The following is a 12,592-nucleotide window of genomic DNA, read 5'->3' as shown; positions in this document are numbered from 1 at the left end:
AAAAGAACCAAAGATAATGAACATTTGCACAGTTTATTTTATAAAAAAGATAAAACAGAGTATTACAAGGGAAAAAACTGCATTATTAAACAAGTGAGAAGTACAAAAGTTTTGTTGATTAAAAAAATGTTTAAATTAAGAGATATGTTAAAATGAGTATAAGAAAAGTACACATAAGGCATTTGAAATTACCTCAGAATTGCAAAACAGGCATGTTTACGGCAAAATGAGCATGTTTAAAGCAAAACAGGCATATTTAGAGTAAAACAAATACAAGAAAAGTATAATTGGCATGAAAGGAGATTAAATGAGCAAAACAGATATAATAAGGGCAAAAAGGGTACATTAAGCATAAATAAAGCAAGATGACTACATATTTTTTGGCAAAGTGCTGTGTTTTGGCATAACTGGTACTTCGTATTGTATTCAGGACATAACTAGTGTTATTCAAAGTAACTCAAAGTGTGTAAAAGTGCTTACAATGTGGGCTTATTACTGTGCATGTATTCTGAAGAGTTTATTTGTGTGCGAAGTGCAACTATTTTGTGAAGTACAGTCAAAGTACAGCCATTTCAAAAAGTTTCCTGTGCTAGGTGTGTCTATTCGCAAAGTGCCCCATTACAGACTGTTTCTTTCACTGTAAAGAATTATCTAGCAAAGTGCCGTTATTCTGGAGAAGTTTCAGTGTGCCATGTATTGTTTATTCACAAAGTGCAATTACTTTGAAATGCTTCTTACTCTGAGCTTCTTCTGCCTAGTTCATTTGCACAGTGTAGTTATTTTTAAATGTTTCTTACACTGATAAGAGGTGATTTCGTGCAGTACAGCAATTTCAGGAGTATTACAGTGTCCAAGAGACATACTTCACAAAGTTCACTTATTCAGAGGCTTGTTGTGCTATTGGGTATAGTTACAAATACTGGCATGTTTCTGGCATGTGTGTGTGTGTGTGTGTGTGTGTGTGTGTGTGTGTGTGTGTGTGTGTGTGTGTGTGTGAGTGTGTGTGTGTGTGTGTGTGTGTGTTTGTGCATACTTGCAAAACCTTTCACTGAAATGTGTTAATATGGTAGATGGATTTTTAAAGCCCTCAGCACTTGTCTTTGATCACAATATTGTAGAGAACTGGAGAATATTTGAGCAAGACTATGATATTTTTATACAAGCCACTTATTCTGACAAAGATGTATGCACCAGAGCATTCATTTTACTAAACCTAGCTAGGTCAGAGGTCATTGAAAGAGAGCGTTCATTTGTGTATGCACTAGCAGTATATGAGGGAAAAGGTGAAAACCACCATATTGTTGTACAGGCCGAATCAAGGGAAGACCCCGAATGTTTGAAGTGCAAATTCAGAGAAATGTGTAACCCCCCATACAAATATTACATTGGAGAGGCATTTGTTTTACACAAGAGATCAGAAACCAGGGGAAACATTTGCAGCTTATATTACTGACCCAAGGAACAAAGCTAAAATGTGTCAGTTTGGTGACTTAAAAGATGAGTTAATAAAGGACAGAATTGTGTGTGGTATTAACAGTGCTGCTGTGAGAATGATTTTGCTTTATGATAGTGATTTAACTGAGATTTGTCAAATCCATCAAGTTACAGAAAGGCACACAAGTATGCTTGCAAGTGATAAGATCATGGCTTTGGCAGGTTCCAGAGCAAACGTAGACAGCATACAACATGTGGCAAACAGAAGTAGGCCTAACCACATGGCAACCACAGCCCATGCAGGTTCTCCAGGAAGACCACATAATTTTCCAGCAAATTCTAAAAAAGGAGCATACTCAGTGCAGTATAAGCATGAATCAGCAAAACCCAAATCTAGCTTTGTAGTTAACTGTCACAATTGTGGTGCAAATCATGAATCTAAAAGATATAAATGCTTTGCATTTAGTCAGCAATGCCACAGGTGTAAAATATGGAACAATTTTCAAAAGCTTTGCAAATCCAGTAAACCTCACACAGTTAAAAAGAAGGGTCACTCAAAAAAGCAAGTTGATCATATAGAGAACTGCAATTATACTTTCTATGTAGATGGTGTATCACTAATTGGTAAAAAGATTGATGCACTGAATTTGTTGGCAAAGAACAAAGTATTTTGCACTGTCCAGATCAATGGTAAATCCACCGAGCTCAAAGTAGTCACTGATTCAAAGTGCAATGTTATGTCAGCAGACACATTTGCTAAAGTAAGAGCTGATGAACAACTCAATGTGGCTAGTAGTTTGAAACATGTTGCTTATGGAGTTGAAGAAATTGAGACCAGAGGCTCAGTAGTGCTTTCATGTTATTTGGCTAGCAAATGTTACAGCATGTTATTTTATGTAGTCTGCAGACCTGTGCAGTCATTACTGGGTCTCAGAGACAGTTTAAGAATGACTCTGCTTTCTTTTACCAAAGAAGTTTATCATATAAGCACATATCCTAGTTCCAATTTTTCTGCAGCCATTTTCTCAGAGTATGTTGATGTTTCTGATGACAAGTTGGGCAAACTTCCAGTTGTGTAGTTTATGAAGGTAGACCCAGAGGTCAGTCCAGTGGTCAGACCAGCAAGAAAAGTTCCAATAGCTATGCAGGATAAATTTAAACCTCAGCTGGATAAAAATGGTGCAGCAAGGTGTAATTTGTCCAGTTACAGAACCAACTGAATGGGTGTCACCCATGGCAGCAGCCCACAAGAAAGGCACAGATGAAATCAGAATATGTATTGACCCAAGAGATTTGAACAAAGCATTAAAGAGGCCGCATCATCCAATGTGTACAGTCGAAGAAGTCGCAGCCCTAATATCAAATGCCAATGTTTTTTTCTGGCTTGGATTCAAAAAGTTAATTTTGGCAAGTCATGCTTGATCACAATCGTCATTCCTGACTGTTTCCATTACCCTGTTTGGCAGCTAAAGATTCCTAAGGATGCCATTTGGAATAAATTCTGCAATTGAAATCTTTCAGCATGCAATGGAGCAAAATTTTCAGGTTATCCTTGTGCCATAATAGTAGATGATTTATTGGTTGGAGGCAATGGTGAAGCAGAGCATGACAGAAACCTTAAGAGAGTTCTAGAAAGAGCATGTAAAGTGAACTTAAAGCTCAATCCTCTAAAGTACAAATTCAGACTACCAGAAGTTACATATGTAGGTCATTTATTTACCAGCAATGGCTTCAGACCAAACCCATCCAAGCAAACTGCTATTCTTGAGATGCCCACACCTGATAATGTTCAAGTTCTACACCATTTTCTTGGCATGGTCAACTATTTAGGAAGGTTTACACCAGACTTCAGTGAGTTGACAGCACCTTTGAGAGAGCTGACATGCAAAAATTGTACATGGTCATGGCTGGAAGAGCACAAGAGAGCATTTGAAAAGTTCCAATAGCTATGCAGGATACATTTAAACCTCAGCTGGATAAAAATGGTGCAACAAGGTGTAATTTTTCCAGTTACAGAACCAACTGAATGGGTGTTGTCCATGGTAGCAGCCCACAAGAAAGGCTCAGATGAAATCAGAATATGTATTGACCCAAGAGATTTGAACAAAGCACTAAAGAGACCACATCATCCAATGCTTACAGTCGAAGAAGTCACAGCCCTAATATCGAATGCCACTGTTTTTTTTCTGGCTTGGATGCAAAAAGTTCATTTTGGCAAGTAATGCTTGATTGCAATCGTCATTCCTGACTGTTTCTATTACCCTGTTTGGCAGATACAGATTCCTAAGGATGCCATTTGGAATAAATTCTGCAAGTGAAATCTTTCAGCATGCAATGGAGCAAAATTTTCAGGTTATCCTTGTGCCATCATAGTAGATGATTTATTGGTTGGAGGCAATGGTAAAGCAAAGCATGCCAGAAACCTTAAGATAGTTCTAGAAAGAGCATGTGAAGTGAACTTAAAGCTCAATCCTCTAAAGTACAAATTCAGACTACCAGAAGTTACAAATGTAGGTCATTTATTTACCAGCAATGGCTTCAGACCAAACCCATCCAAGCAAACTGCTATTCTTGAGATGCCCACACCTGATAATGTTCAAGTTCTACACCATTTTCTTTGCATGATCAACTATTTAGGTAGGTTTACACCAGACTTCAGTGAGTTGACAGCACCTTTGAGAGAGCTGACATGCAAAAATGGTACATGGTCATGGCTGGAAGAGCACCAGAGAGCATTTGAAGACCTTAAGTAAAAAATTGCCACCCCACCTACGTTAAGATGCTATGCTGTTAATAAACTAGTAACTCCTTCCTGTGATGCTTCAAAATTTGGTCATGGTGCAGTTATTCTTCAAGAAGGCAGACCAGTAGCCTGTGTATCTAGAACCTTTACCCAAACTGAAATGCAATATGCTCAGATTGAGAAAGAACTTTTGGCAATAGTATTTGCATGTTCAAAGTTTCATTATTATATCTATGGTCGAAATATTCAGATTGAAACTGATCACCAACCTCTAGTTACTATTCTAAAGAAGCCTGTATCTTCAGCTTCAGTGAAATTACAAAGAATGATGCTCAGATTGCAAAATTACATATTCAACATGGTCTCTACAAAAGGCAAACTTCATCTGACTGATACCTTATCCAGATTGCCCAGAAATACAACAGAACAGCTTGATGCAGAGAAGTTTGACTTTGATGTACCAGAAGTGCATAATTTTTCTACTACAAGACTTGATAAGCTGAGAGATCATAGAAAGACTGATCCAGTTTGGAAAAAGTTCAACCATTACATTAATGTTGGATGATGGTCAAAGCAACCTAGTGTACCATCTGAAGTGCAGACTTATCTTCCTTACAGAGATGAGATGTTGATGGAAGATGGCATTATTTTGAAAGGTCATAGAATTTTGTTCCTGCTTCCTTACAACATGAATATATCCAGATTTTGCATCATGGTCATCCAGGTTCCGAATCGACCAAAAAAAGGGTGAGAGAACTAGTATTTTGGCCTTCTCTAATATAAGACATTGATAAAGTACTTTCTTCTTGTTCAGTATGCAATAGTACTAACCCACATTTGCAAAGAGAACCACTTCATCTAAGTCAAGTTCCTGAACTATCTTGGTCAACAGTAGCCACTGATATATTCAAGTGGAACAATCAGCATTACTTAGTATTGGTAGACTCTTATTCAGACTGGTTTGAGATCAATTTACTACCTAACCTAATGTCCACTGATGTTATCATTATGTTGAAACATCATTTATCAGTCCATGGTAGTCCACACAAAGTTGTTTCTGACAATGGTACTCAATTTACTAGTCAGTTGTTTCAGAAATTTGCAAGAGAATGGGACTTCATTCATGTTACTAGTATTCCAGAATATCCACAGTCAAATGGACTTCCTGAATGTGCAGTACAGAGTGCAAAGCAATTACTTGAAAGGTCAAAGCATGGCAATTCCAATGTCTTTTAGATTTTACTCTGTCTCAGAAACATACCCCATGATGATATACTTGGCTTGCTTGCTCAGAGACTTCTATCCAGTCAAATCAGAACAACATTACCAACTAGTTCCAGTTTACTGAGGCCTAAAGCTAAGAACAACAGAACCACTAGAGCCCATTTATTCAAGAAACATTCTTTCCAGAAGTCCAGCTATGATAAATTGAGCAGATTTCTTCATCCATTGAAAGAAGGAGAAACAGTAAGGATACAAATGGTGAAAGGTTTTGACCAGGTTGGTCAAGTAACAGGTATATGTACCTAGCAGAGATCCTATTTTGTAGAATATGAGGGTATGGAGTACAGGAGAAATTGCAGTCATCTTCTTCCTACACCAGAATCAATATTGCAGCATTGTTCCTGTGATACAGACTCTAGATCTCAGAGCAACCCAGACAATGTTCCTGTTGCAGAACACGTCTTAACTTCTATTTCCATTCCTGATTATATTCCTGATGTTACTAAGGCTGGACATTCAGCAGAGACAGTCCCAGTTGCTAAATCTGATTCTAAATTTTATGTCACACATTTTGGTTGCATTTCCTGACCTAGTTTGAAATGCACAGCGACCTAGACCTGATTCTATATATGTGTATCTAGTTCTGTATAATTGCATGCCAAATAATTATTTGTATTGATTGTTATGTCAACTGATATTGTCAATATTGCAAAACCTATTTCTCAAAGAGGGAGGATGTAGAACAGAGAGTGTGTGCTGTATCTCTAAAAAGTGTTTCAAGGACTGAACTTGCATATAAATAGCAGGCACATGCTAGCTTCAATGCCATTTTGATAGTGCAGCCAGAGAGTGAGGATGTATAAATGTAATAGCTAGTTTGTATATACGTTTACATAAGTTAAACTTATTAAGCCTCAATCCTGATGTGTTTGTACATAATAAAGCTGCTTGAATAGAACCCACAAAGTCTCATCTACTACATCCTGACTAGACGAGCGACAAATGCCAACTGAGTTTGTGTGATGTTAAGTGGAGAGCAACAGTGCCAAACACAAAGAAAGGCATTTTATGAACTAAGAAGGGTAATGTGATAATTGGCATTAGTATTTGGTTTGGAAGCTGCTGTACCTGTTACTTGATTTAACTTTGCAGAAATGTATTGGGGGTATAAATGTTATGACCTGACACATTTTTGTGTGGCTTTACACACTGATAAAATTAATTTGTACAATGTGGGATTCAAACCTATGCAACACAGACAAAACATATTCTTCCACGTAGGTGATTTTTTCATCCTTGCAGATGTGCTTGTCAGACATGCTCATTAATTATATATACATACACATGACAGACTGAGGGGTTAACCATATATGTGTGTGTCCTGACAAGACCCTGGTTTATACATTCATGTGTGTATGGGTATCATTGAAGTCTAAAGTCCATTCAAGGCCAGAAAAGACAATTACAATTGCTGAAACATAATTGTCAGTATACCCTCAATCACATATTAATTCATATGAGCTCCAGTGCTATACATACTTATTATTTATAATTATGTTTACATTGTTTTATATTTTATAAAAGTGAGTGCACATGCATTACTCTGGATCTGTAATTGTATGCCCATAATTGTACTGATGGATACAGCTATACATGTAGCATATCTCTGATATTCTGTGCATGCTCAATGAACATGCTATAGATAGTTATTCCTATGTGTAAGTATTTTTCAACTGTTAATTTTTATATAAAGTGGGACATCATTAAGAAAAGTCCTGGCTTAGTTGGATTAGAACCCAGGCTCACCTATACTATAAGCTTTAACTTGCAACTGCTACTACAGGAACAGCTATGCAACAGCTGTATATTTTCACATTCATTACTCTGCATGTGTGTGACAGCTGACCAGTGCCACTAGGCATATTTGTACAGTGGCAAACCATACAGGCTACAATGTATCATTTTGAAATTGTCTACTTTCTGCTTCCTGTCTACAGATATTCTGGACCTACAGCTGTTGTGGAAGTTTGCTGACCATCGCACAACACCACTTAGTGGGTTTGCGCAATGGTAAGAAAAAATACAACAATGAATTCATTTTGAAATTGACTACTGTCTACTTCCTGTCTGCAGGTGTTTTGTCTGCTTCTTCTGTGGGCCATTAGACCATGTTTACATGAAGGTAAGTGATGTGCAAACGTGATAGGCAAAGCTCATCTTGCATTATCCTTCTAAGAAGTGTTTATTAGGTTTCATCCTTAAAAGACAAATGTGGGACTTGAACCATAATCTACAGACAATATATACTGTGTGGTTCATCATGTTTACCAAATGTGCTACACACACACACCCATACACACACTCAGATTTGTACACAAGTCTGGATTTGAACTGCTACACTAATGAACCTACAAAACACAGTAAGGGTGTCTTATCCCTTTTTACCACAGAAACAGCTTTGCAGCAAGAATGCAAATCATTGTGCATGCCAGAAAATCCCATTTTATCCACAGTATTAACAAGACATATGACACTTGCACACTCTCAGTTGTTTGTACATGTGTTAATTACATATTTAGTGCAATGACTGATCACACAACCATTTATGACTATTGTTTGTAGCAATGCAGCTCTGTCTTCTCTTGGTACAATGTTCATTCTTCTCTTTTCTGAGCAGTAATGCAGTCTGTAAGGCATTTTGTATCATTGTTCTTAAAATGTATTAGAATATTAAATGACAATAATATATCGTTTTCAACAAAGGCAGGGGAGTTTGGGTATAAGTGAACAGAAAATGAGAAATGTGTACTACTCACTTCAATTTAAAACCTTGAAACAACTAATTTTACACTTTGTAAGTGTATCCTGGCTGATACACACACTGCAGGTAGGCTGTCTGAATTGTGTATTCTTTTTCCCACTAACCATTCACAGTTGCAATCCATTAGTAACAAACACTGAGATAGTGCCTACACTATGTTTACGCAAAGCCAAAACTTTGTGATTCAGCAATTATAATAAGTTCACCTTAATTTGCATATTCACTGTGCCCAGAGGCATGAATTTACACCATAACAAGTTAACTGTGTAGCTAGGGAACTTGAAGGTAAGAGAACTTGTATATTTGTAGAACACAGAGGATTGAGATTCCTTTAGATTTATCTGCACAGATGGCTTCTGATGCTGCTAAGGTATGCTTGTATTTTTCAGGTACATGCTTGATTTCCTCATGTTACAAAGAAGACTGTTTGTTTTATATATATATATATATATATAAATATATATATATATATATATATATATATATATATATATATATATATATATATAGATACATATATACAATGTTTAATGGTCTGAGGAAGCTGAACTGTGAAAGCACTTACCATCTGTGTGCTCGTAATAAAGCTGCTGTTTTGGATACTAAAATTGAGTTTTATTCGATTTGAACTGAGCTGCATGGTTGTTTTTGCTGCTTCATACTTTTTTGCTATTATATTTGCTTTTACTAGCAGCATGACATTTGCTTTGGGGAGTGTTGGTCTGTGTATTTTCGTACTTGTTTTTGCTTTCATTGCACTCCACGAAGACATGGCGGAAGGTACAACACCCAACATTGAGTTGAATTATAGACCGGAGATTGGTCTATGTACTGTTGAACCAAATTATAGACCAGAAGTAGATCTACGCGTTGCTGAATCGAATTATAGACCGGAGACTGGTTTTCGTATTGGCATTAACCTTTTAGACAGATTCGATATTTGTATGAATGACAACACTAACCCACTCTTAACATATGAAGCAAATACTGCTGAGTCTGCTTCTTCGTTCAGCATAGATGAAGCTGACAATTTGAAGAGAGCATTGGATCAACTTGAAATGGACTTTCTTAAACTTAAGCGACTGCAGACGCAGAGACAGCATTTTGAGGCTTGCTTGCAAAGGAAAGTAGTACCGAGGGGACTACACGTTCTGAAGATGCCCACCCATGCAGCACAATACCCGGAGTTGTTAGCAAAGTGGCAACTTCTTAATTTAGAGGCGAGCACTAAATACATGGCATTGCTTATAGAATTTTTTAAACCTGAGGAGGACAACCTCAGGAAGTACATTAAAGAACAACAAACTATTTTGTATACGCAATTTACTAAGGCAGCAGTGGATTTTTCACTGGATGCCTTATTGGACAGCATTGCTATTTTTGAAAGGAGAACATTGGCACAAAAAAGGGGTAAACTGGATAGAGACATTAAAGATTTTTGGCTGGGCCATGTCTTCACTTGGCCCAGAGTTAATAACAATGATAGACATGGTGTTTGGGGTGCTGGAAGTAATGTGAGGCCAGGAAATGATATCGATCCAGGAATTGATTCTATTGAACCCGTTGGGTCTGGAAGTAATGTACCAACACCCACACCAGTGTCAGATAGAAGGAAGGTCACACATACTAATAACACTGATCCTATGCCTCCTAATGGTAATGCATCTCTTTCCAATGATACCCATAATAGTAATGATGTTATGCGCCCATTAGATGTACGTCCTAAAGATATACAAAGGACTGATTTTGGTGTATCTACAAGTGGCAATGTGAGTGATAATTTCTACCAATTCCCTTTACCCATACCAGTGGAGGGAGGTATGAGGAGGGTGCGATCCATCAGTCGAGGGAGGCAGAAGCGGAAAATCTCCCCCAAGAGACAGTTCAGTCGCACCATCAAGAAAATGTGGAACCAGGTCAGGACTGCTTGATTTGGAACATTTCCCAGAGAGTTCTGGATTCCTTTGAATGCTCAGTCCTTAATAAAGGGCTAAGTTGTATACCTACTAGTTCTAGTGAACTCACTGATGTATTAATGGATTTAAAGACGTTCACTAGGAATGTCATGTTAAAATTAGAATTTGGAGGTGATGTTTGCTCGGGTGAAATTAATTTTAAAAGATCAAGTACTTATGTACCTAGCTATCACTCATTGGTGTTAGCTTTTGACAAATTAGTTGAAGATGATTTACATAAAAGTTTTAGTAGTGTGCATCATGGTACATCTCAGAAAATATGGTCTAATTTGAATTTTAAAGAACGTGAAGCTTTGAAAAGGTTGCAAGCTGACTTAGATATAGTCATCAGACCAGCCGGTAAGGGCAGGCCTGTTGTAATAATGGATGTACATATATATCAGTCATCTATGAGGGAAATGCTTAATGATGTTAGAATTTATAGCAATATCCATAACAATGAGATTACCATTAGATTAAACAGAATTAAAGCTATGTTGGATGACTTAGTAAAGAGTGAATTGATCACAGTAGACTTGTATAAATATCTAAATGTTAGTGACCCCCTAATACCTGTAATACAAGGCCTCCCCAAAATTCATAAGGATGGAGAAAATCCCCCCATGAGACCTATAGTGTCTGGTAGGGGGTGATGTACAGAACCTTTTTCGGTTCATGTAGATAAATACCTTTGTCCTGTTGTCAATAAGAATCCTATGATTCTGAGAGACACTAAGCATTTGTTGAAGGACTTGTATGTCTTTACCTATAGCTTGAATTCAGACACTAACTTAATTCTTGTGACCCTGGACATACAATCCCTTTTCACAGTTATACCTAATGTGGAAAGGGTTGATTATGTGAGACGTTATCTGCTTAAACATGGCACCTATGATGAGAGATTGGTCGATTTGCTAGGTCTCTTCTTAGAGACCATTCTTGAAAATAATATATTTTTTTGTTTGAGGAGGTATTTTATTTACAGCGTGACGGCATGACTATGGGCACATCCTGTGCCAATAGCTACGCCAACATGTTTTTAGCATCTTGGGAAGAAGAGATATTGTTCCCCATGGAGTACTTTTGTAGATTTGTGCCTTTTTATTGGCATATTGTGGATGATGTCTTTTTTATTTGGACAGGTAACATAGATCAGTTGCATAAATTTGTAGAACAGATGAATGTTGCCAACACTTACTTGAAGTTTACTATGTTCTCCTCTCCTGTTAAGGTGGTATTTTTGGATATTTTTGTGGAAAGGCTGAATGATGATTCCTTTAATACAGGAGTGTTTAGGAAAGAGTGTCACAGGAATACACTCTTACATAGGCAAAGTATGCATCCTAATTATGTTTTTCGTAATGTGGTGAAAGGACAAGGAATGCGTACCTCTAGACTGAACAACACTGATATAGGCTATTTGTCAGAGTTGCTCAATCTGAAAGATAGATTTTTATAACGAGGATATGGTCAACATGATTTGCATATAGGGCTGCATGATATAGATTCTCTTAGAGTAGATAGAGCCAAGCCCTCTTTCTCTAACAATAGAGATGTTGAGAGAACTGTACATCCAACTCAAAACTCAGAGATTAGGATAACTATGTTCTATACCACAGATAATAAAAAAAAATTATGACATTTTTAACAAACAATGAGATGTCCTTATGACAGATCCAGATATTAGTAACATTATTGGTGAGAAACCTAAGTTTAGATACAAGAATAAATGTAATTTAAAAAGGATGCTCTGCTACCCACATGTTGATAATAGGACCGCAACTAGATCAGTGACCAATCCATGTGGTGAATGTAATTTCTGCCCTTACATAGATAAGACTGGGAAATTTGTACACCCTGATACAGGGACAGAATATAGCTTTAATTGTTCAGCGAATTGTAATACACAGCATGTGGTCTACCTTGCTGTCTTTATAATCTGTCAATTGTTTTATATAGGGAAGACAGACAGATATTTTAAGAACAGAATCAGAGAGCATATTTATAATATCAGAATAGGTTTGGCTACTAATCCTCTAGCTAAACATGTTATTTTGACAGGACAGGAACATACTTTTAAATTTATGGTAGTTGAAGTCATTCAACCGAACTCCCCGGGGAGCAATGTAAGGAATATTACTGAAGAAAAGGAAGTCAAGTGGATTATGTGCCTAAGAGCTGATATGGGTAAGAGACTAAATGAGAGGGCTTCTATTAGACCCTTTCTTAAGTCCAAGAGCATGCGTGTTAGGTAGTTTATTTTAAAGTTTGTATTTGCTTCTATATACATTTTAAGAGTTTCAATATAGTAATTTGGTGTTGATTACAGTTTTTTAATGTTGATAATAATTATTGTTGCATTAATTGTACATTCCCTGTCCTAGGGGTATTTGTATACAAGCACATAATGATGCC

This window comes from Protopterus annectens, chromosome 3.part1, assembly GCF_019279795.1.
Source record: "Protopterus annectens isolate FY-2018-M chromosome 3.part1, PAN1.0, whole genome shotgun sequence".
Taxonomy (NCBI): Eukaryota; Metazoa; Chordata; order Ceratodontiformes; family Protopteridae; genus Protopterus; species Protopterus annectens.
Note: the sequence above shows the minus strand (reverse complement) of the source record.